The sequence below is a fragment of the Cetorhinus maximus genome, chromosome 6, assembly GCF_964194155.1.
Source record: "Cetorhinus maximus chromosome 6, sCetMax3.hap1.1, whole genome shotgun sequence".
NCBI classification, from domain to species: Eukaryota; Metazoa; Chordata; class Chondrichthyes; order Lamniformes; family Cetorhinidae; genus Cetorhinus; species Cetorhinus maximus.
The window spans coordinates 57,796,380-57,822,735 of NC_135884.1; the positions used below are offsets into that span (position 1 = coordinate 57,796,380).

The 26,356-nt window shown below is 44.0% G+C and overlaps 1 long non-coding RNA gene across 1 annotated transcript; it reads right to left on the reverse strand.

Moving 5' to 3' along the window:
* Window positions 1-370: 370 nt before the first annotated feature.
* Window positions 371-25,925, reverse strand: LOC144681329 (uncharacterized). Its single transcript, XR_013576766.1, has 6 exons — window positions 24,483-25,925; window positions 23,794-23,858; window positions 9,087-9,238; window positions 8,824-8,910; window positions 4,618-4,760; window positions 371-800 (listed from the first exon to the last, which is right to left on the reverse strand). It is a non-coding gene; the product is annotated as an uncharacterized LOC144681329 (long non-coding RNA).
* Between the last annotated feature and the right edge of the window lie 431 nt (window positions 25,926-26,356).

The following is a 26,356-nucleotide window of genomic DNA, read 5'->3' on the forward strand; positions in this document are numbered from 1 at the left end:
GGGCCATCCATAATATTTCTCTGTGCTCAGTGGGTAACTAATAGGTAAGGACCACAACTTTCATACTCTTACATGGATTTCAATGCTGATTCTATCGGTGAAGTACTGATACAGCAGTTTATGGAAGAGCAGGGTAACCCAGGGCAACAACTTCCTGATTTCTGCATTAAACTATGCATGTGTGGACTCCACAAGTTGATATCTGATTTAATCCATAATAGTGAGCATTGATAGCCTCACTGTTATTCTCAACGTGCAAACCATGTCAATATGCATAGTGACTGAGGGATATATTTCTCTTTTCATCTTACTCCTCCTACTGCACCTTCTTCAGAGAATTGTGTGGCACATGACTTCAGACACTCAGTGTAACACACTGTTGGATAATTTTATTTGGGGTTACTTGTGTTCAGGTTATTAATTGGAGCTTGTGATGAAATATGAATCATGACTCTCATTAAAGCCAATGAACCGAAATCAATAAATTCTGTCTAGATTTTGCATTTGTCACCCATGTGTTTGTTTTTATTCAGATACTGCATCTTTTTATATCTTACAGCTTCTCTTGAAGGTATTAACTTGTTGCTTCTTCTGCAGGTATTGAAATGTCTCCTGGAGCCTGGCCAGCTTGCCAGTCCTCGTGTGGCTGAAAGTTTTTCATCTTTATAATATATCAACTGCTTTCTTTTGCTCCTCTGCCCATTTCTTTTGGATCCTCTGCCAATTCTCTCCAAGTGGATCCTCCTTTCCCGCTGCTTTTCTGTCATCATCATTATTTGCTCAACTCTTATTTCCATTGGCTGCCAAAAAAGATGATTTGTGAAAGCAGACTGAATTATCTAAAACTTGCTCCTTGGTATTGGCTGTACCTGAGCTAGTGTGTGTTAGGATGACCAAAGAATTCTTAGTTATTGAATATTGATAACTCGGTATATCTTTTCCCCACTATCAGAGCTTTGTTTGTTTCCAAACTTAACTTTGTCTTAAGCCATTGCTGAATAAGTCCACCTTTCTTGCTTAATGAAATTTTGCTTGTGTTCACTGCTGTTGAAATCCTTCTAATTGCAGGCCTGTCGCTGCCAATATTGCCTTGCCATTGGCATTTTGTAATATGGAAGTTGCTGTTAGTTCTCAAATAATCACTATGTGAATTCTTGCCTATTCCATGACGATCAGTAGGGTGTTTCCCATGACACTGCACCAGTGATATTACCTATCATGGTCGACTCATGCACCTCTGAATAATGGAATAGAGATTGATAGCATTTTGCTAGCCAAGGGTGATAAGGGATATGGAGACAAGGCAGTTGGATAGATCGCATTGATTGGTGGAGTAAGTTGTTATGAATTATTTTGTTACTGCCATAGATATCTCCAAAGATCTTTTAACTGGATCCAATGTAATGTTGCTCTAAACTGCCTATTATTAAATAACCCTTCCCCAAATCTACAAACTTGATTTTCTAATTTGTTCTTGATCACTACTTAGTTATTGGCTCCTACTTGGCCATTATTGGGTCAATGCTGAGGCATGGCCTTCACACAACGATGGTACTATGAAAGTGTCATTCTGATTTACAGAGAACTGTGTTAGAACCTGACATGTTTTGTTATGGGGGCACTTGAGGCCAGAGAGCACTGCCTATTTTTAAGGGATGAGTGGGTAAGCATTTGAAGATGATGAATTTATGGAGCAATGCAGAAAGAACAAAGCAATGGCATTAGTTTTGAATTACTCTAGTAAAGAAATAACAAATACAATAGGCCGAATGGTCGTCTTTGGTGCTGTAAACTTGTGTAGTTCTATGTCGATGGTTCCTGGCGGTCAAGCTTTTCTCCCATGTAAATGAAGCATAAAGCAAAAAGAATAGGGATGTAATCATGAAAAAACTCTTCTCCCAAAGATAATTCTTCCTCTCCAGCTCTTGTTCTGAGGGAAATACATTTCAAGAATGCTTTGGTTGCAAATATACTCCTTAGTCAAGTATCATGTTGCCCCAGTAACACATCTAGCTTGCACCATTTATCTAAGGGCTAAATAATGTCAGATTTAGAACAAGTTTTGTTTTCACTTTCATCTGTCAACTCAACCGGTGTTTTTATAAGAGGCTTTACTGTGCTTTAGGGAGATAGCACTCACAATTATACGAGACAACCTCCATAAACAATGGGCCAACTCGACTTGAATGACCTATTGTTCGTAGGTTTACATTACCCAATTCTTTCATTGTAACGTCACTTGCAGAGACATAAAATGTTACTATAGAAGATAAGCGTTCATGGTGTTGGAGGTGCTATATTAGCATGGGTGGAGGATTGATGCACTAACAGAAAACAGAGTCAAGATAATGGATCATTTTTAGGTTGGGAAACTGCAACTAGTGGAGTGGAGTGGAGTGCTGCAGGGATCAGTGCTGGGGCTTCAACTATTTACAATCTGCATTAATGACTTGGATGAAGGGACTGACTGTATTGTAGCCAAATTTGCTGAGGCTATAAAGATAGGTAGAAAAGCAAGTTGTGAGGAGGATACAAAGAATCTGTAAAAGGAAAGAGATAGGTTAAGTGATTGGGCAAAAAATTAGCAGATGGACTATAATGTGGGAAAACAAGAAGTTGTCTACTTTGGCAGGAAGCATAACGGTACAAATGTTATCAACAGGGATATTTTGTTCCACTGGCATCAAATCTTGAAAAACATGAATGGAAAAGCTTAACTTAGATGAACAAACTATTTACAATGGATATTCACGGTCAATGCTCCAGATCCACCAGGATGCCATCAGGAGCTTAACTCCTGGGACAGGATATTTACCTTGCCGGGTGGGCATAGATGACGGGCCTGGGAGCGGTTGCAAAGCCGACCACTGACCGCGATCGGGCCCCAACATCGATTTCATGCTGGCTGGCCAATTAGCGGCCAGTCAACGTGAAACACACGCTGCAGCATTCAGTGCTGCCAAGGTGGGGGCGGGCGGAGGGCGAGTGCGGAAGTTTGCACATGCTCGTGGGTGCGCGCAATGAAAGGTCCCTGGGAAAGGGAGCTGAAGATTTATAAGCTCAAAAATAAAAAACGTACCTATGTTAAAAACATGTCCCCTCAAGTGACTCTGTCACATGAGCAGGGATATGTAATAAATGAAATTTCAAAATATTTTTAAAATTTTTAATTGCTGTTGGATAACTCATCCCGCCAGTGGATGAAGTTTCCTAAAAAGTCCAAAGGCCACTTGGCCTTTGTGCCTGCCCACCAACCATGTTGGACGGGCAGCAAAAAATTTCATTCAATTATTACTTTAATGGCCTTAATAGGCCTGTTAATTGTTGGCAGGTGCGCTGCAGACTCCTGCGCACTCGCACCGCCTGAGATATCACAGGAGTGCTCGATGACGTTAGGACGCTTGCCCAACATAATTGTGTGTCATTTTACGCTCAAGCGGGTTGGGCATGCGCCCACCTGCTCAGTGAAAATTTCAGCCCTTGATCTCTAATCAGCCGGGTAGCAGAGCTTAGTCAGTGGAGCTCCTACCTACCCGCTAAAGTCCCATGGTCACATGACCCAAATTACCTTGACTCCCAGACTTGAAGGGGATCTCCCTCTTCTCGTGGCCTCCTGAATTCAGAGGTGCCATCTAGGCGGTCTCTAGCAGCTGTTCGCCAAGGTCACTTTGACTGGCTATGGAGAGGTGAGTGTGTAAGTTGAGGGGGTAGGGTATCAGCTGGGTGGGTGAAGGGCAGGGTGGGTCGGGTGGTTGAGGGAGGTGGTCGGGGGTGTTGGTGGGGTTGGGGGTAGTCGTCGGAGTGTGGAGGGTAGTCGGGGCATGGGGTAGTGTAGTTGGGTGGTCGGGGGTGTGTGTTGGGGGGTGGTCAAGAGGTGTGGGGAGTGGACAGGTTTTCAGGGGGTGAGGGGTAATCGGGGGCTGGGGATAGTCAGGGGTTGGGGTGGGAGGGAATAGTTATGGGCTCAGGGGGGTAGTCAGTTCAGGGGGTTGGGGTATTTGGCAGTTGAGAGGCAATTGGGGGTCAGGAGGGTAGTCAGGGTGGGGGTTTGTAATGGCAGGGGGAGGGTCGGGGGGGTAGTTGGGGATCCAGGGTGGAGTCAGAGGGTCAGCAATATAGTCACCCCGGAGTTAGAACTGGTTTGAATCCTTGTTAACTCTTCCTGGGTAACTATTCTGCTAAGAGAGTCAGAACCATTTGAAGTTTCCGAGTTTCAGAGAGTTCCAGACACAGGGTAATTTATCAACAGAAGTTGAAACTTTCTGGGAAATTTCCACAGAGTCCTTGCATTGAGACTTTGGAGAGGTTTCCAAGTGCATCTTCTGGGATACCTCTGGGGCATGACCACACAAGAAATGACCAGAAGTTCTGGGCCATTATATTCAAAGCTGAGTTTGACAGATTTTTGATCGACAAAGGTGTTAGGGTTATGGGGGCAGACAGGAAAGTGGAGCTTAGACCATAATCAGATCAGCCATGATCTTAGTGAGTGGCAGAGCAGGCTCAATGATCTTATTCCTGCAGTTGGGAAAAATATGTTTTTGGTACTTTCCAAATTTCTGTTCATTTCTTCTGAAAACTCGTGCTGGAAAATAAAAGATCAGTTTACAAACTTACACGTCTAATGTAGACATTCATCTGTTGAGAGCACATTTGCAGGATATGGGTATGCCGTCTCCAAAGTTTTCTGCTGCATTATCACTTTGTTTCCACAGCATCGACTGTCCTTTGGCATCTCAAAGGTGGTGAGTGTCATCAAGCTATTTGAGAGAAGGGGATTGAGGAAACATTACAGATGAGTCTGTTTCTCATCTAACAGATGCATCCACACAAATTGCAGATGTAGCCCCTCAGCAGCAATCAGCAATAGAACTCTGATTGTTTTATTTCTCTAGCTGGCCTGACACCAGCTGTATTTCCCTCATTGCTATCTAGGTTGAGATGAGCTAATTCAGCACAGTCCATTATCAACCAATGGCTTTTGCAGTTCTAAGTCAATCAGTTCCACACTGAGCAGCGCAATTGCCAAATGAGCCAAGGTGTGAAAACCAGTTTGTAAGGGCCCTGTGCTGGTGATGGAACAAGAGATCCAGCTTAGTTGACTGCCTGTTACATTCCATTGTGCTCACAGAAATGTTGTTCATCTCAAGTCCTGAATACACCACTGGCCTTGGGATCTTGCCACTCGGTTTGCAGAGCTTACATTTGCTTCAGGAAGTCATCTGTGAACAGAGTTATGGAAACTGTTTCAGATGTACTCTCTGTAGCTTGTCCAGGACTGCAGTTCAGAGACTTACACATGCTGCTTGTAATTCAAAATGCCCTATGGGCAGATAACCTTGTTAGCTGAAATATTACCACAGTGCAGAACTTGGGGAAGACAACAATCCTATATGTCAGTCTGCGGGCTATTCATCTGTTGCTTTATTGCCCAGGGACACAACTCCCTTTTCCAAAATGTATTCCTCTATTCCTGCCATCTGGATTGCTTGACAGCAATATATCCCTGCTGTAAATATAGAGCATGTGAGCACGAGGACACTTTATTTGTACTAAAAAATCAAGCAGCCATAGTGGTGCTGTAACAGATTGAGATGATCTGTCATTTCTGTACCTAAATAGTGCTGGAGGTTCCACCAGCAAAGTGACAGTTGTGTGAAGATTTCCTGCAGACTGCTTAATCACACACCACAAAAAATGGTGGCTTGCAGATGCAGCAATTGTTTCCTATGGTGGATGGAGCTCACTATTCCTCATCTCTTAATTTCCTTTTCTCCTTTATTTGTTCCACTGCCTTTCAACCCATCCCCTCCCTTCGCCTGAAGGCAATAGTTCAGACTGAGGTATCGCTGCAGACGTGGCACAGAAACTGAGTGTTCTTTTAGCTCAGCTCTGCAGTGACTGCCAGTGGACCATTGCCCAGTGAGGCCCATGCAATAGAACACAGTCTGCCCTCTCCTCACAATACTCATGTGCCCTTCCAGTAGGTATCCTTGGATGGCGATAGGGAGTTGGATCCTAGCTGGATTTGATTTTTCCTTTACTCATAACAGAATGTCCCAGGCCTGAAAACCCTTTCTGATGCTTTTGCTCACTAGACTGCTACTGAGGGGGAGTGATGGCTAAAAGTCACCTGATTATTAGAGAAAAACGCAGTGTGCCATATGCAAAAATAAGTAATGGTTTGGGGGTTGAGATGATATCAGGTGCCCGCTCAACCTCAGTGTTTCAAAAGCAGGCATGAACTGCTGACTTGTCAACATGCACATTCGCATAACTGATTCCATCCACATTAGCGGTCAGCCATTAGCTTCTTCCATGGTTAAGCGTACTGGAAGTCCCTGCTTCATTCCATCCTCTGTTGGATTGCTCACAGTGTATTTCATGGCTTTCATCCCTATATGAAGCACGTGTCAAATCACATAGGAATAAAAAGCCATAGAACACAATGGAAACAAATGATTTTGGATTCATGATGATGCTGGATCTACACATGTTTTGTTGACCTGTCACAACTATCATAGCACAGTATTGTAGAAATACCATAAAATTAGCTTTACATATTACAGTATTATGAATCAGAGCCCCTACTTCCTGTAAGCCTGAATCCTGATGAATCCATTGCCTTTGCAAAAAGCATTCGGTTTGGTTGTCATTATTGTGGATAACTAATTTAGCTCTTAAACCTAATAAAGTATATCAAGGCACTTCACAGGAGCATTATGAAACAAAGTACAACACCAGCCACATATGGAAATATCAAGTCAGATGACTAAAAGCTTGGATAAAGAAGTAGGATTTAAGGAGTGCCTTAAATGAGGAAAGTGAGGTAGAGAGGCAGAGTGGTGTCGGGAGGGAATTCCAGAGCTTGGACCTAGGCAGCTGAAAGCACAGTCACCAATGGTGGAGCAATTAGAATTGGGGATGCACAAGAGACCAGAATTAGAGGAGCACAGATATCTTAGAGGGTTGTATGGCTGGAAAAGCTTACAAAGATAGGGAGGCGTGAGACCATGAAGCGATTTGAAAACAGGGATGAGAATTTTAAAAACAAGACACTGAGTGACTGGGAGCCAATGTTGGTCAGCGATCACAGGGACGATAAGCGAACAGAAGTTGCCGTGGGTTACAACATGGGCAGCAGAGTTTTGGATGAGCTCAAGTTTACAGAATGTGGGAGATCAGTTAGGAGTGCATTAGAATGGTCGAGTCTAGAGGTAACAAAGGCATGAATGAGGGTTTCAGCAGTAGTTAAACTGAGATGGGGCCAAGTCGGGTGATGGTATAGAGATGGAAATAAGTGGGTTTAGTGATAGCACGAATATAAGGTCAGAACCTTAACTCAGTGCCAAAGGTGACACCAAGGTTGCCAACAGACTGGTTTAATCTCAGGCTAGTGCCAGGGAGAATGAAGGCGTTGGTAGTTAGGGAACGGATTTTTGGAGTAGGACTGAAAACCACGGCTTCAGTCTTCCCAATACTTAATTGGAGGAAATTTCTGTTCATCCAGTAGTGGGTGTCAAGTGAGCTGTCTGATAATTTAGCAACAACAGATGAGTTGAGAGAGATGGTAGTGAGGTAGGGCTGGGTGTCGTGAGCATACATGTAAAAACTAATGCTGTGTCTTTGGATGATGTTGCAGCATATGGATGAAAAAACATGAGGGGGCTAAGGATAGATCCTCTGGGGACACCAGAAGTAATGGTGTGGGAGCAGGAAGAGAAGCCATTGCAAGTGATTCTCTGGCTATGATTAGGTAGATAAGAATGGAACCATGTGAGAGTGGTCTTATCCAGCTGGATGACAGTGGAAAGGCATTGGAGGAGGATGGTGTCTTCAGCTATGTCAACGGGTGCTGACAAGTCAAGAGGACAGGGAGAGAGAGTTCACCTTTGTCATAGTCACATAGGATGTCATTTGTGACTTTGGTAAATGCCATTTTGTTCTGTGGCAGGGGCAGAAGCCTAATTGGAGGGATTCAAACATGGGGTTCTGGGAAAAGTTGGCACGGATTTGGCAAGCGACTACATGCTCAAGGAATTTGGAGAGGAAAGGGAGGTTGGAGTGGGGCATTGGGGAAGTGTTGTTGGGTGGTTGGGGGGGGTGGTGTGATGGGGATGGTGAGGACAGTGAGGACAAGGGTTTTTTTGGGGGGATAGGAGTGATTTAGGCAAATTTAAAAGAGAGAGGGACACCAATTGAAGAGAGGGAACCATTTACAATATTGGCTAACATAGGGATCAGGAGGGAAAATTGGGTGATCAGCAGTTTAGTGGGAATCGGGTAGAGGAACAGGAGGTGGGTCTCATGGACAAGATAAGCTCAGAGAGGGCATGAGGGGAGATAGGAGAGAAACTAAAGAAAGATGCAAGTTCACAGCTACGGCAGGGGGGAGTATTATTGGAAGTTTGGCCTGGTGGGCTAGCAAAAAGTAAGGATGTGGCAGAGGCAGCTGATCGGATTGTCTCAATCTTAGTGGCAAAGAAGTCCGTGAGCCCCTCCTACCTTTTGGAGGTGAAGATGGAGGGAACTGGGGAGGGTGGTTTAAGAAGACAGTTTGCAGTAGACGAAAGAAGCTGGAGGTTATCTTTGCATTCCAGGATAATTCTAAAATAGTGAGCATTAAACCATTAAACTTGCTAATATTTATAAACGCACTGTTTAATCAGTCATTCAGGTGGGAATCAAAATGAATATTTTCAGATTTTTTTGTGATCTTGTTGCAAACGAGAACCAATGGAAAATAACTATCTGTGCATAAAGAATCTGTGGCATAAGCAACACTTGGTTGTTTCTTGGAAGATGAGGTAAATAGGCTCTTACTGCTGCTCTTCACTGTAACTGTGGAAGCTATTTGGATATTTTTCATCTCTTTTTCTCCTGGAGGTGTTGGGCTTCTATGGGCATTCACTGAAAAAGGGGAAAATAAATATTATAAATCATACTTAGGATGTTGAATTTCTCGTTTGAAAAGAAAATTCACAAAATATTTTTAAAATTTATTTTTAATGGCGTTTTGTTTCTTATCTCCTCTTAGGCCTCATTGAGCCAGGAGTGGCTGCTATCCTGCTGGTGATCAACTGTACCTGTGAGTCGCCTGGGAGTGATCTTCCCTTTGGTTCTTCTCTGTGAGGTAATGCAAAGCCTCCACTTCATGTCTATCTACAATGAGAACTGCACCTTCTGGGAATGGCTGGGGTGAAGCCACATCCACAGTCATGAACTTGATGTTGTTGTCCTGGTTTTTAAAGGAACATAATTTATTAAACACTTGCTGCTGTTTTATATCTAATAGGATATAAATCAGATATCATAACCAGGGAATGATCGTACCACACTGTTTTACTGCAACTGGTACCCTGTACATGTTAAAGGCTTACCCTGTGCAATAAGTTTGTTATTAGGGCTGTTCAGTTGAGCAACATATACAAGACAAAAATCCTTTCAATAAAAGCTACAATTTAGGTATTTGTCCGCATCTGTATTTTGAAGTCTCCTATGCAATTCATCACTAACAGTGTGAATTGATGCACTAACAACATGCGAACACTAATCTGTGTCTGACATGATGGGTCCCTCCTTCCAACTCTCCCTTGTAGAAAAGTGTCAGGTCTCTAAGTGAAAGCTCCAGGTGTACCAGTCTTGCATTTGATAGAGGTTTCCACAATGAGATTGGGATCTCAGGCACTTCTGCTAAAACTTGTAGCCTTCTGTCTATACACAGAAAGTGTTACTCACAGTACCAGGGACCTCTGAACTGTCTACAATGAATTCTAGTGCATGCAGCTGGGATCCTAACTGCCAGGAGACTGCATTCATAGGAGGAAAGCTGTGATCTGATTGGTTGGTAGGAAATCTGCACCAAATTTGAAAACAAAAACACTGCAAAGCTAATTAATAAATTAATTATCTAAGTCGAGATGGCTGGGCAGGTGATGTGCTGTAGCTGTATGATGTGGGAGCTGGCAGATCCCATTGTGAGCCGCAGTGACCACATCTGCAGCAAGTGTTGGTTGCTGGAGGAACTCCAGCTCAGAATTGATGAGCTGGAGTCCGAGCTCCAGATGCTGCCACATATCTGGGAGCAGGAGAGTTACCTGGACGCTTTGTTTCAGGAGGCGGTCACACCCGGTAGATTAAGTACCTCAAGTCCAGTCAGTGGTCAGGGTCAGCAGGGTGTGACTGCAAGTGAGGCAGGTAGAGGGATCCTGTGTTCAGGAACAGAGGAGCCTCAGCTCTTGACCTTGTCCAACAGGTACGAGGTACTTGCACCCTGTGTGGCTGAGGAACAGGGCTATAGGGAGGATGAGCCAGCTGACCACGGCACCATGGCACAGGAGGCCATTCAAGAGGGGGGAGCAAAAAGACAAGTGGTAGTTGTAGGGGATTCTATAATTAGGGGAATTGATAGCTTCCTTTGTAAGCAGGATCGAGAGTCCTGCATGGTATGTTGCCTGCCCGGTGCCAGGGTGAGGGGCATCTCTGACCGGCTTGAAAGGATATTGGAGAGGGAGGGGGAGGATCCAGTTGTTGTGGTTCACGTCGGGACAAATAACATAGGTAAGACTAGGAAAGAGGACCTGTTTGGGGATTATCAGGAACTAGGAACTAAATTAAAGAACAGTTCCTCAAGGGTTATAATCTCCGGATTACTACCCGAGTCACGTGCATAGGGACGTGAGAATAAGGGAAGTAAACACGTGGCTAAAGGAGTGGTGCGGGAAAGAGGGGTTCCATTTCGTGGGTCACTGGCATCGGTATTGGAACAGGAGGGATCTGTACCGTTGGGACGGTCTCCACCTGAACCGATCTGGGACCAATGTTCTAGCGAAAAGGGTAAATAGGGTGGTCAACAGGACTTTAAAATAGAAAGTGGTGGGGGGGAGGGAAGGGTAAAGCTCCAAGAAGTATGACTAATAGGAAACAAAGCAGCAGGTTAGCGTGTGGGGGTGGAGGGGGTCGGGGGTGGGGGGGTGGTGGTGGATTCAACTTCATGGAAAATTATGAAAAAACCGAAAAGGAGAGCCCAGGAGAGGCTATTAAAGTCTCCAGAACACAAAATAGGACAGAGTGTTGGGAAAGGGCTAGGAATCTAACTTCAAGCACATCAGATAAAGGGACAACAATGAGAAAGGGGACGGGAAATACAAGACTGAAGGTGTTGTATCTGAATGCACGCAGTATACGAAATAAGGTAAATGAGCTTGTGGCGCAGATTGAAATTGGCAGGTATGATGTGGTGGGCATTACGGAGACATGGCTGCAAGGGGATCAGGACTGGGAGCTAAATATCCAAGGATATACATCCTATCGAAAAGATAGGTAGGTTGGCAGAGGGGGTGCGGTTGCTTTGTTAGTAAGAAATTAAATTAAATCGATAGCAAGAAATGATGTAGGGTGAGATGATGTAGAATCTGTGTGGGTAGAGTTGAGGAACCGCAAAGGTAAAAAAAACCATAATGGGAGTTATGTACAGGCCTCCGAACAGTTGTCAGGATGTGGGGCACAAGATACACCAGGAGATAGAAAAGATGTGCAAGAAAGGCAAGGTTACAGTGATCATGGGGAATTTCAATATGCAGGTAGACTGGGAAAATCAAGTTGGTAGTGGATCCCAAGAAAAGGAATTTGTGGAATGTCTACGAGATGATTTTTGGAGCAGCTTGTGGTGGAGCCCACTAGGAACAAGCAATTCTAGATTTAGTGATGTGTAATGAGGCAGATTTGATAAGGAGCTTAAGGTGAAGGAGCCCTTAGAAGGAAGTGACCATAATATGATAGAATTTACCCTGTAATTTGAGAGAAAAAAGCTGGAATCAGATGTAATGGTATTACAGTTGAATAAAGGCAACTACAGAGGCATGAGGGAGGAGCTGGCCAGAATTGACTGGGAGATGAGCCTAGCAGGAAAGACAGTGGAACAGCAATGGCAGGAGTTTCTGGGAGTAATTTGGGAGACACAGCAAAAATTCATCCCTAGGAAGAAGAAGCATACTAAAGGGAGGACGAGGCAACCATGGCTGACAAGGGAAGTCAAGGACAGCATAAAAGCTAAAGAGAAAGCATACAATGTGGAAAAGAGCAGTGGGAAAGCAGGGGATTGGGAAGCCTACAAAGACCAACAGAGGACAACTAAAAAAGAAATAAGGAGGGAGAAGATTAAATATGAGGGTAAACTAGCCAGTAATATAAAAGAAGATTGCAAGAGTTTTTTTAGATATATAAAGGGTAAGAGAGAGGAAAAAGTGGACATTGGGCTGCTGGAAAATGACGCTGGAGAAGTAGTCGTGGGGAACAAAGAAATGGCGGAGGAACTGAATAGGTACTTTGCGTCAGTCTTCACAGTGGAAGACACGAGTGAAATCCCCAAAGTTCAAGAGAGTCGGGGGGCAGAGGAGAGTATGGTGGCCATTACCAAGGAGAAGGTGCTGGGAAAACTGAAAGGTCTGAAGGTGGATAAATCACCTGGACCAGATGGATTACACCCCTGAGTTCTGAAGGAGATAGCTGAAGATATAGTGGAGGCGTTAATGATGATCTTTCAGGAATCACTGGAGTCAGGGAGGGTCCAAGAGGACTGGAAAATCGCTAATGTAACCCCCCTGTTTAAGAAGGGAGTGAGGCAAAAGATGGGAAATTACAGGCTGATTAGCCTGACCTCGGTCGTTGGTAAGATTTTAGAGTCCATTATTTAGGATGAGATTTCAGAATACTTGGAAGTGCATGGTAAAATAGGGCAAAGTCAGCATGGTTTCATCAAGGGGAGGTCATGCCTGACAAATCTGTTAGAATTCTTTGAGGAGGTAACGAGTAGGTTAGACAAAGGAGAGCCAATGGATGTTATCTACTTGGATTTCCAGAAGGCCTTTGACAAGGTGCCGCACAGGAGGCTGCTCAGTAAGATAAGAGCCCATGGTGTTAGAGGCAAGGTACTAGCATGGATAGTAGATTGGCTGTCTGGCAGGAGGCAGAGAGTTGGGATAAGGGGGTCCTTCTCAGGATGGCGGCCGGTGACTAGTGGAGTTCCGCAGGGGTCAGTGTTGGGACCACAACTTTTCACTTTATACATTAATGATCTAGATGAAGGAACTGAGGGCATCCTGGCTAAGTTTGCAGATGATACAAAGATAGGTGGAGGAACAGGTAGCATTGAGGAGGCGGGGAGGCTACAGAAGGATTTGGACAGGTTAGGAGAATGGGCAAAGAAGTGGCAGATGGAATACAACGTGGGCAAGTGTGAGGTCATGCACTTTGGTAGGAAGAATAGAGGCATAGGCTATTTTCTAAATGGGGAGAGAATTCAGAAATCTGGAGTGCAAAGGGACTTGGGAGTCCTAGTCCAGGATTCTCTTAAGGTTAACTTGCAGGTTGAGTCGGCAGTTAGGAAGGCAAAATGCAATGTTGGCATTTATTTCGAGAGGACTAGAATATAAAAGCAGGGATGTGCTGCTGAGGCTTTACAAGGCTCTGGTCAGACCACATTTAGAATATTGTGAGCAATTTTGGGCCCCGTATCTCAGGAAGGATGTGCTGGCCCTGGAGAGGGTCCTGAGGAGGTTCATGAGAATGATCCCAGGAATGAAAGGCTTAACATATGAGGAACATTTGAGGACTCTGGGTCTATACTCGGTGGAGTTTAGAAGGATGAGGGGGGATCTGATTGAAACTTACAGAATACTGAAAGGCCTGGATAAAGTGGACGTGGGGAAGATGTTTCCATTAGTAGGAGAGGCTAGGACCCGAGGGCACAGCCTCAGAGTAAAGTGAAGACCTTTTAGAACAGAGATGAGGAGAAACTTCTTTAGCCAGAGAGTGGTGAATCTATGGAATTCATTGCCACAGGAGGCTGTGGAGGCCAGGTCATTGAGTGTATTTAAGACCGAGATAGATAGGTTCTTGATTGGTAAGGGGATCGAAGGTTACAGGGAGAAGGCGGGAGAATGGGGTTGAGAAACTTATCAGCCATGATTGAATGGCGGAGCAGACTCGATGGGCCGAATGGCCTAATTTCTGCTCCTATGTCTTATGGAATAGGTTTTGCAAGGCAACAATAGGAGATTTAGGTGACAAATGTGGTGTTACACTGAAAAAGGCTTACTGCGGAGTTGCGGCTGTATCTGCTGCAGGATGATTGTGCTGCTGTCACTACAATGATAATGGGACATGGCATCCTGGGCAATCTCAGATCTTTTACTGCTACTTCCTGAGGCCTATTAGCAAACTTCCCATGGAGGCTTGATGAAGCAGCGATAGAGGGCAGACAGGAGGGAAATCCAGGGCCCCACCCACACTGAGGCCACTTATATGTGTTGGATGTGAAATGACTGACTGTGGCAGTGAGACAACAGTGGTCTACCCACCTAAAATTTGCAGGATTGTGGAGGAGCTTTCAACCCAGATTTCTTCCATGTAATGGTAGGGTATCTTAGGGAAGAACAGTACTGGATTGGTAACCCAGAGATCATGAATTCAAATCCACCAAGGAAAATTGTGACATTGAATTCAATAACTCTGGTCACTTGTTAGCTGACACCAGGGAAAAAACAACCATGAAAGTTGCCCTAGTGTTTGAAATTACCCAACTGGCTCGCTGAAGTCCTTCAGCAAAGGGAACCTGCTGTCTTTAACTGGTCTACTTAATGCTGTCTGAAATAATCTGGCAAGCTGGTCAGTCACCAGGGCAACCAAGGATGGTCAATAAATGCAATCTTGCCAACAGTGCCCATGTAACGAGAACATTTTTATTTAACTTCAGAAAGCTGGGTCAACATCCTGGCCCAGCAACTCATCGAGTGTCATGTGATGGTGTTATATTCAGCCAAGGAATGTTATAGAGTGCAGGAATCGGTGGTAGATTCCACTGATAAGGCCAAGTGCAAACTTGACAGCTGGCTCAGAGTTTCTGTAACAGTTCATTTCACTGCTAATGAACTCAGAGTGCATGATTCTCACTGGTACACCAAGACTATAGCTGATCTAATGGCTTTGCAGTCACCTTGCACACCTGCCATGCTCACTACAGGGCAACAGCTCTGGTCTGATTCTCTTAGTCTCAGTGATTGGTGTATTAATTTATTCCAGCCCATCCTGTACTTCTTAGCAAACTAGAAAGTCCTGCTTTTCTAGCAGATGGCAGAGCAGCTGGGAAGAAAAAGAAGATAGTTTAATAGTGAACAGGTAAAACTGATGCTGTGAATTTGGAACATGCTGTGGAGCCACTCCACTTTTTCAGATCATTATCTGCACTTAGCATCTCACTTGCCTTTTTCAATATAAGTGTGGAGCTATTAGCCATCACAAAATGTATTCTTTTTCACCAGTCCCCTTTTTAATTAGGATTATAATGTTAAAACAATTTTGGCGATTCTATCGACTGAGCTATTTTGTTCTAATGCCAGAATTCCCACCATTTCCAGCAATCCAGAAGTGAATAGATGGGCTGGGGCACTTCACATATTTAAAAAATGATTCTACACACAAACAGGAGTGTGACTGTGAACATGTGCAACAGGGGTCAGATTGTTCGTGTGTGAATGGAGGGAAGCCCAGCCAAGCACAGAATGTGTTCCAACCCATGCCTGTGCATCAATGCTATCAGTAAAGACTGGGAAAAGATTTTCTGCACATTGGTGCTACGACATGGTGTCAGTCATTTGGCACAACTAGTCCATGTCAACATTTACCCTCCATAGAAGCAAACAGTTCCAATCATATTTACCTACCCTTTTCCCATATTCCTTTAACTCCTTTTCCTTCATCCATCTATCAGCTCAAAGATTTAATTTTAACTAGGAACTGGACCCAGGTGGGAGTTGGGGCAGGGGGGGGTTCGATAAAAAAAAGGGCAAGCCCCAAATCCTCAGCCGACCCCGCCACCCCTACTGCCAGACCTGTCATTTTAACTCCTGGATCTAATCTGCAAGAGGCCACTGGGTGGCACCAAGAAACAACATGACTGTAAGAAGAAAATTTCAGACAGGAGGGTTCAAAAGGGGTCTTGTGAGACGGGCAGCCCAGGGCAGGGGCTTGGGGAGCTAAACTTTCCTTGTGGGGCCCAGAGCTGTACCCGTTTCCCTAGATCCACTGGAGACGTGCAAGAACTTATTGGCCTCTTCTGCATTCTGGATCCAGCTCCGACTGTTTCACTTGGCAGGATGCCCCATTCAAACCACAGTTTGAATCCAAGTCAGAGCTCAATGATGTCATCGGACTACAATCTGCATAGTTAAAGAAAAAGTCAATTCCAGGCAAGTGCTTTACTGCCTGCCCAGATGTGCAGGGTAAATGGAAGATGGCCGGATCCTGTGGCCAAGTCACCTGGCCAATTTTAACTGCCCAACTGGTGGCTGCCTCTGTCGGCTAACATGGCTCGCCTTTGAAAATAGTCAACTTTTTTTTATTTTGTCTTTTGTAAAAACTGCAGTTTCTACAGAGAAAAAAAGCAAAGTGGACAAAATAAGCAACCTTTTGATATAGCAGCCCTCAGTTCAGAGTCTGTCTTTTTGTTGTTTGTTGACAGCTCAGTGAAACTCCAGTGGCTGTTCTCAGTGAAGTCAATTCAAATGCAGACATCTTTACCGCAACATCATTAAAAATGTATCACACCAATTCTCTCTTGAGGCTTCATCGCCTTGCTAAATAGTTTTTCAGTCTTTAATGTCTGAAACTGACAACAGCCCTTAGAATGTTCAAAGTCCTTCTGGCAGCCATTTTTCCCTTGGGGCTTTCAGTATCTACAATAAACTGTTTCTTCTCTTGAATCGCTTTCGGGTTCTGAAAGGGATTGAGCAATTTTTAATGAGAATCTTACACTTTGAACTAAGAATTCACAAGAACCCGATTTGTTCAAGTTTGTATTTTGGTTATTGTTTATTCTAAATGATTAAATTGTTCCTTCTCTTTTGTGAATTATCAAGGGAGAATTGCTGCTACAACGACTATATTCAGAACCATGTTTGGGGTCCTTTAGCACTCAGTGTTATTTCAACAACATCCATTGACCAGAAACTCAACTGGATCAGCCATTTAAATACTATGGCTACAAAAGCAGGACAGAGTTTGAGAGTTCTGCAGCAAGTAACTCACCTCCTGACTCCCCAAAGCCTGTCCATCATCCACAAGGCACAAGTCAGGAGTGTGATGGAAAAATCTCTACTTGACTGGATGAGCCCAGTTCTAACAACACTCAAGAAGCTTGACACATTCTGGCATAAAGCAGCCCACTTGATTGGCACCCCATCCACCACCTTAAAATTTTGCTTCCCCCACCACTGACACACAGTGGCGGCAGTATGTGCCAAATGCAAGATGCACTGCAGCAACTCGCCAGGGCTCCTTTGACAGCACCTTCCAAAGCCCCAACCTTGACCACTTAAAAGGACAAGGGCAGCAGACACATGGGAAAACTACCAGCTGCAAATTCCCCTCCAAGCCACACACCATCCTGACTTGGAACAATATTGCCATTCCTTCACTGTCGCTGGGTCAAAATCCTGGAACTTTCTCCCTATCAGCACTATCAGTGTACCTACACCACATGGGCTACAGCAAGAAGGCAGCTCGCCATCTCCTCCCCAAAGGGAACTAAGGATGGACAGCATATGCCAGCAATGCTCACATCCGATGAAAGAATAAAAGTAAACCACAGTGGTCCCTTATGTGTAATATATTGATGCTGATGCTGTCAAAAGCAGTAGTGCCTGAAGAGGATTTTTGAGGATATTACTTGTAGCATTGATAAAGGAGAACCAGTGGATGTGGTGTATTTGGATTTTCAGAAGGCTTTTGATAAAGTCCAACACAGGTTAGTAAATAAATTTGGAGCACATGGGATTGGGGGAAATATACTAATATGGATTGAGAATTGGTTAACAGACAGAAAGCAGAGTAGAAATAAACAGATCGTTCTCAGGATCAGGGCGGATTGACAATGAAACACGCTGTGCCGTGACACAGGGCCCCCAGATGACAGTGGGGTCCAAAAATGAATGAGTTTCAAAACTGATGCTACATTTGCAAAGTTAAAAAAGGAAATGCTAAGTAAGTGAGTTATTTTTGGGACCGAGTCCCATGTGTGACTGGAATGACAGGCACCCAGGTGGTCTCGGCTTCATCTCTGCCTCTGATCAGCTACAGAAACGTTCCCGAAGAAAATACCTTTCAGATGTACTCACTTTACTGACAAATTATCATTTTGCAAAGTGGGTCTGTCTCAGTCTCTGACAAACCTTCACAAAGTAAATAGTAAGACTCTGCTATTCCACCAGGAAAGCAATGCTTAAAAAAGTAAGTTTGAAATGAGATGTTCAGAAATGATATTAACAGTTAGCTAGGAATTGCTCCTTTTCCAACCAGGTTGCCACAGCAATTGTACTTCCCCCTTGTTTTGATAAATCCCTCTCCTCCCACATATACTCTCTCCCTGATACAAGGTGCGCCACTTGTTAACAAGCCTACAGCAGATCACTAGGGACACACTTTACCCAGCAATAGTGAAGTCCGTCTGATCCCATGAGCGACAATGCAAGTAGGGAGCTTACTCACTGGTTGTTTGAATGAATAGCCAGCACCACAGGTTAAAAGTGTCAGCGGTGGTTCCAGTGCTAGCAGTCTGGCCTCTGGGTCAGACGATTATGGGTTCAAGTCCCATTCCCGTCCAGACAGACCTCCAGGGAAGCGCTGACCTGTCAGAGATGCCACTTTTGGATGAGGCTATTTTGAAGAAGAGCAGATGAGTAACTCTTGGTGCCCTACCAATATTTCTCCCTCAAACAACAGCACACAAAACAGATTTTGGTCATTATCATATTGTTTGTGGGAACTTACTAGGTACACACTGGCTGTGGCGTTTCCCACATTACCACTTTAAAAGTACTTCATTGGCTGTACATCTTTGGGACTTCTGGTGGTCATGAAAAGCACTATATAATTACAAGTCTTTAAATTTTGGTATGGCTATGAGGTGGTTTTAAAAGTGCCAGACCACACCATAGGCTTGTAGTCCACATACACGCTTACAGCTAGCTTCTTATCTCAATAATGCCAAGTTAGACATAAGAAAAGGAAATCAATAGAGACACATTTGCCTTGCACTTCTCTGGGCTACATCCTATCAGCTGGTTTCATAATCACATCTTCAGAATCATTCCTTGGCTCTCACTCCAGACACTGTGTCCAGTGCAGAGAGACACCAGAAACTGCATCATCAATGACCTTCTTTCCATCATAAGGACAGAAGAAGGTATGTTCGCTGATGATTGCATAATGTTCAGCACCATTTGCGACTCTTCAGATATGGAAGCAGCCCATGTCCAAATGCAACAAGACCTGGACAATATCCAGGCTTGGGCTGACAAGTGGCAAGTAACATTTATGCCACACAAGTGCCAGGCAATGATCATCTCCAACAAGAGAGAATCTAACCATTGCCCCTTGATGTTCAATGACATTAACATCATTGAATCTCCCACTATCAACATCCTGGGCTACAAAAGCAGGTCAGAGGCTAGGAATCCTGCGACGAGTAACTCACCTCCTGACTCCCCAAAGCCTGTCCACCCTCTACAATGCACAAGTCAGGATTGTGATGGAATACTCACCACTTGCCTGGATGAGTGCAGCTCCAACAACACTCAAGAAGCTTGACACCATCCAGGACAAAGCAGCCTGCTTGATTGGCACCACATCCACAAACATTCACTCCCTCCACCACTGACACACTATAGCACTTTGTGTACCATCCACAAGATGCACTGCAGGAATTCACCAAGGCTCCTTAGACAGCAGCCTCCAAAACCATGACCACTACCATCTAGAAGGACAAAGGCAGCAGATAGATGGGAACACCACCGCCTGGAAGTTCCCCTCAGAGTCTCTCATCATCCTGACTTGGAAATATATCGCCGTTCCTTCACTGTCACTGGTCAAAATCCTGAACTCCCTTCCTAATAGCACTGTGGGTGTACCCACACCACATGGACTGCAGCTGTTCAAGAAGGCAGCTCACCATCACCTTCTCAAGGCCAACTAGAAATGGGCAATAAATGCTGGCCCAGCCAACGAAGCCCACATCCCATGAATGAATGAAAAAAAGGACTGGTAAACAGACCGTGGTCGGACATTGGAAGGAAGATGCTGGGCAGTCCCAGAGTTTCACTCCACACATTCCCTCTTCAAAATCAGCAAGCTTTAATGGGGAGAGGAGTTTCAGTAAAGCCTTGGCCAGTTTGGTCAGAGGTTGAAACATTGACCTCGAGCTGAGTTTTAATTTGATTTTAATTTACATGATTGTAATGTGGGCTGGTCTGAAGCCACAACGGCAGCTCGGGCTCTTCCACTGAGCAACGCTGTTATGAGATTTTCCAGCGAGTGTTGAGATCTCAGTAAAGTGCAATGTTTCTCGGGTCTCCTAGGTAACAGATGTGCTGCCAGTTCTCTTTTGCCTCAGTAAACTGTTGGCACCGGAGTAGGGCTCCAGTCTGCTGTCTCTGAACAAAATTATACCAACAGACTGACATATTGATGTTCGAGTGAGCATCTAGTCAGCTTCCCTCTCCTACCTGCAGACACTCTCTCTCCCTCTCTCTCTCTCTATGTATAATCTGTCCTTGGTTTTTGGCTTTTCTCGTCAGCCAGTTCCATGTTCGTTCACCTCACATCACAATATTTACCATCTTTGCCATCATTCAGACAAGAGGTAAGCTTGGATTTCAACAAGACAATTATTCATCCAGGCATGTTTTTACAAGTGAAGAAGCGCTGATCAATTGGTGTATTTTCTTGGCTCTGCCTTTTGGGTTCCGGGGCTGTGATGGGGGGGACCAAAAATGAAGCTGAACACAGGGCCCCACTAACTGTGAATCCACCACTGCTCAGGATGGCAGGCCGTCACTAGTGGGGTACCAGAAGAATCAGTGCTAGGTCCACAGCTGTTCACAATCTATATAAATAATTTGGATGTGGGGGCCAATTGTAATATCTCCAAATTTGCTGATGACACCAAACTGGGTGGGAACATAAGTTGTGAGGAGGATTCAAGGATGCCTCAAGAGGACTTGGACAGGCTAAGTGAATGGGCTAGAACATGGCAGATGGACTATAATGTGAATACGTGTGCAGTTATTCACTTTGGTAGAAAAAACAGAAAGGCATTTCTTAAATGGTGTGTAATTGGCAAATGTAGGTGTCCAAAGGGACCTGGGTGTCCTTGTTCATGAGTCATGAAAAGTTAGCATGCAGGTGGAACAAGCAATTAGGAAAGCAAATGGTATGTTAGCATTCATCGCAAGGTGATTTGAGTACAGGTGTAAAGATGTCATGCTGCAATTTTATAGAGCCCTGGTGAGACTTCATGTCGAATATTATGTACAGTTTTGGTCCCCTTATCTAAGGAAGGATATACTTGCCATAAAAGGAGTGCAACGGAGCTTCACCAGATTAATTCCTGGAGTGGCAGGATTGTCTTATGAGGAGAGATTGAGGAAACTGGGTCTATATTATCTAGAGTTCGGAAGGATCAGGGTGACCTCATTGAAATGTACAAAATTCTTACATGGCATGCCAGGGATGCACATAAGATGTTTCTCCTGGCTGGTGAGTCTAAAACCAGGGGATCTGGTTTCTGGTAATTACCTTCTGGTAATCTCAGGATAAGGGGCAGGCCAGTTAAGGCTGAGATGAGGAGGAATTTCTTCACTCAGAGGGTGGTGAATCTTTGGAATTCTCTAACCCAGAGGGCTGTGGAAGCTCAGTTATTGAACATGTTCAAGGCGTAAGTCAATCGATTTCTGGACACTAATGTCATCAAAGAATATGGTGATAGTGTGGGAAGGTTGCATTGAGGTAGATCATCAACCGTGATTGAATGGTGAAGCAGGCTTGATGGACTGAATGGCCTACTCCTGTTCCTATGTTCCTTAGAAAATTAACCAATTGGACTAGCACAGATGAGGTAATTAATTTGGGAGAGATGAGAACCTTCACCAGGACACAGCACTGCTAGGTGAATGGGGTGGGGCAGGGGTGTACCCTAACTGCTGGGGGCATTTTTCAGCCCTTAACCTATTGCACGATGGATATTGCAAAGCTCATTTCACTAGGCGTCTCACAGCATACAAAGAGTAATTTTATCCCATCAGCCCGGATCGGATATAAAACTGGTGCAAAGTGTGTCTATCCCACTGAACCACGCACAGCTCCTCCATTATACTTTTATGATTTAATGTTCAGTCCACTACTTAGGAAGGCTCCAGGGTCCATCCCTGGTGCTTGCTCAGATAGATGAACTGAGCTTGGACATCAATAGGGCCACTATGATTAATTTCAATGTCCTCATAGTAGGAAGGGGAAAAATTAGCCATGGTTCCTGCTTATGATTGCCACCCTGCTTAAACTGTGTGTCTACCGACATGGATCCAGAATAAGACTGGTTGTGAGATTTGGGTCCTCTCATCCCTGGGAACGGGAAGGGGAAGCTGCATATATAAGACAAAGCTTAGAACCTAGAGAGAGATGGAAGGAAAAATCTGCTTGTTTTTGTCAACTTGCATCTTTGCTAGCAGTTCTATATACAGAACTGTGCTTTGGATTTTTTCTGGATCTGTTCTCCAGTGCTTACATGGGCCTTCACACCAGGCAGCCATATTGAAGTAGATATTTCTATGGCATGACACTGCTGCTATTGGAGGCAAGCGCTCTCTGCTGGCTGTGCTGTATAAGGCAGTATTAATATCTCCAGTGCCACAGAGTCATTGGCACTTTACAACCCTTAACTTTGGCCAGGTGCAACTGCCCACACTTGCAGTTGTTGTCATTGGCACCATGAAGCTGCAGAATCATTGGAAGGAGTCTACAATTTCATGGCCACAAATTAAAGGAGCCAAGTGTTGAGAAAAGAGTTTGACAAACCATTTTTTCTTTTGGGCAGGATGGAGTGAAGGTGGGAGGGAAGAGCTGGAATAACCAGGTATAATTTTAATCATCATCATGTTACATGCATGTAATAGAATTATCTATTTCAATCCAATTTACAGCATTCAAATGGAAAAATTATGATTTACTGGAAAACAGTGTTATTTAAATGCACATCTAGGACATTCTTCCCTTTAATCCTTTTTCTTTTCTCAACAGATTGTAAATCTCATCTATACAATTGAGAACACATTCCCTTACATTGTTTGTGCCTGTTTTTCTGTGTTTAAGTTAAATGCATGAAGCACGGTGACAATACGTTACTCTTCTTTCTGGAGCTAGGAATTTCTGCTGGCAATCAATGGGAATCTCTCTCTGGAGCTGGGAATTTCTGCTGGCAGTCAATGGGAATCTCTCTCGGGCTGGGAATTTCTGCTGGCAATCAATGGGAATCTCTCTCTGGAACTGGGAGTTTCTACTGGCAGTCAGTGGGAATCTCTCTGGAGCTGGGAATTTCTGCTGGCAGTCAGTGGGAATCTCCCTGCAGCTGGGAGTTCTGCTGGCAGTGGGAGTCTCTCTGGAGCTGGGAACTTCTGATGGCAGTCGATGGGAATCTCTCTGGAGTTGGGAATTTCTGCTGGCAGTCAGTGGGAAGAGTCAAATGTAAATCCTGTCCTTGTGTAGATGAAATTATCAAATGAATTAGGATTGAAGATGTGTTTTGGAGATTGAGCAGGTATTGTCAGGAATCTGGAGCCATTATTAGGCTCCATAAAATACCAATTAATGAAAGGCAATATCCTATCATTCAAGCATCAGTTTGCCAAAGCAATGAGCAAAACTAATAAAAGCAACATTTTGTTTTTTTTTTAGCACAGCGAGTACCTGGCATCCTGATTCTGCTTCACATACAGCATTGCAGTCTGAACAAAAGGTGCAAAGATGTTATGCTGTGGAAATTAAATATGTACCAGTTAATTTAATCAGTTTTATGCCATAACTACAATAGCAAAGGAAGAAATTTCAGACAGACACTATATGTCACGATACAACTTCAGGGCAAGTATGATTATATTCAAATGCAATCTGAGAACCTCAATAGCTCCACAATCTATCTGCACCAATTATTTAATTTCACAGTTTTGACTTTGTGGCTTTTTACGTGTTAAGTTATTGACAAGTGGGCACTCTTTATGTGTTTGCATAGACAGCAAGTGTCAACAAGCTATTTGATCAAGGGATATTTGATCTGGACTCATTCAAATGAGTCCTCACTCAATAACCTCACACATTCATTTGCAGTGGGAATCATTGGATAGCAATTGAGGACAGGAATTCTGGCCGCTTCTCTCCTCCCTAACCCAACGGCATCTTTGTCACAGCCTCAACTGGGATCAGATAACTCAGCACAAACCCGGCTTCAAATCTGGCATCTTGCTGTCCTGTATGCCTTCAGTCACTAATTGAGCTGAGCTACAGGGTAGACCCAGTGTTTCAAGCGTTAAGCACACAGCACTACTGATTCTCAGTTCAAGAAATTGGTTATAAATATATATTGTAAACAGTTCACTTACCTTTAAGGGCTGGTAGGGTTTCAGTTGTAGCTCAGGTTCTTCAGTAGCCTTTTCATGCCCTCAGACTGCAGAATTCAGCCTTCTGAGCTGCTGACTTTTAAACAGCAAGAAAGGCAGAATATACAGACATCCAACAGAAAGTGAATTGAGGGCAGCCTCCATATCGCTTGTATTTGCAAAAGCAAAACTATTCCCTCTGCCAATCCAATCAGCTGCCCTTTAAAGTGAATATTAAAAAAAATAGGAATAAGTAAGGATGTGCCCAGAGTTCAATTCGACACACTCGCTCTTTCAACTTGCAGAATGAAGGGCACATGAAAGGAGCATTGTGCGTTTTATCTCTGCACCGAGGGACACCCACATTATGTACATATAATGAAGACCAGTGATGCCTGCTATGCACAGCAAAATCAGCAGGCCACAAACAGTATAATTACTGAAATAAAACTATTTGATGATACACAAAATATGAAAGATCTACAGTTATTGTTCTCCCAGAGATAAAGATAGGGCACATGCTTTATTTCCAATACCTTCTAATCATCCTATCCCTTACTGATATTCAAGGAACTCAGGAGCCATCAATCACTTCAGAAGTTGTGTCTTTGAGACTATAACCCAATTCACAACAAAATGAAGTGCAACTTTCCCTTGAGACTGCTGAGTCCTTTCAACCTTTTCTTTCTTCAAACGAGTTCAATAGATTCCCACCAAAAGTAACTGATACTACTGCCAATGTAACACTTTTAAAAAGGTAAATATCTGTTTGTAAGTTGGAACAAAGTCTAAGGTAGATAGACATACTGTATTTCTGGAGAGATTAGGGGTTTAGAGGGCACCATTTTCTTTGTAATGCAGATGGCCAGGGATGAACAGTACAGATGTGTAGAATTTCTAGAACTCCACTTGATTGCCTCTGAGCATCATGGGTTATTAATGGTGTGTGGAGTAAGTGAGCTTGAAGGTACAAAAAGCCTTATATCATTCCATGCTTTCTTAGGACATTCAAATTCAGTGCTAGAGGAAAGAGCTATGATGAACCTTTTCTGTCAATTTCAATATGTTCACTTATAATGTGATTTGAAAACTTATTTTAACTGATGAGGAAAAGTACTGCCTTGAATTCCTAACACATAGTGCCATGGAGGGGGTGGGATGCAGGTGTAGGTCAGAGCCTGCCATTTCTACATAGCACTATCTATTTAATCCAGACTGTTAGAGAAGGTCAATGCTTCATCACAGGATAGAAGGGAAAATTGGAGGATCCATCACTCATGGGCACTCTCACTCCAGGGCATCAAGGAAATAGGGAATGGAGTTTCTCCCTGTTCTAATAAAAGGCTGGATGGTACCATCTTAAGCTTAAGAAAGCAATTAGGAGAGCAAAGAGGGGATATGAGAAAGCTCTGGCTGGTAAAAGTACGGAAAACCCCAAGATATTCTGTAAGTATATCAATGGGAAGAGGATAACCAGGGAAAGAGTAGGGCCCATTAGGGACCAAGGGGGCAATCTATGGGTGGAGCCAGAGGACATCGGTAGAGTGTTGAACGAATACTTCACATCCGTCTTCACCATAGAGAATGAGGATGAAGGTATCAAACTTGGGGAGAGAGACTGCGAGGTTCTTCAGCAAATTAATATAGGGAGTGACAAAGTATTGGAGGTGTTGGCAGGCTTAAAAGTGGACAAATCTCCAGGTCCAGATGATTTGTGCCCTAGACTGCAGAGGGAGGCAAGGGAGGAGATCGCAGGGGCTCTGACCCAAATTTTTAATTCCCCTCTGGCTACGGGGGAGGTGCCAGAGGACTGGAGAACAGCTAATGTGGTTCCGCTATTTAAGAAGGGTTGTAGAGAGAAGCCAGAGAACTATAGG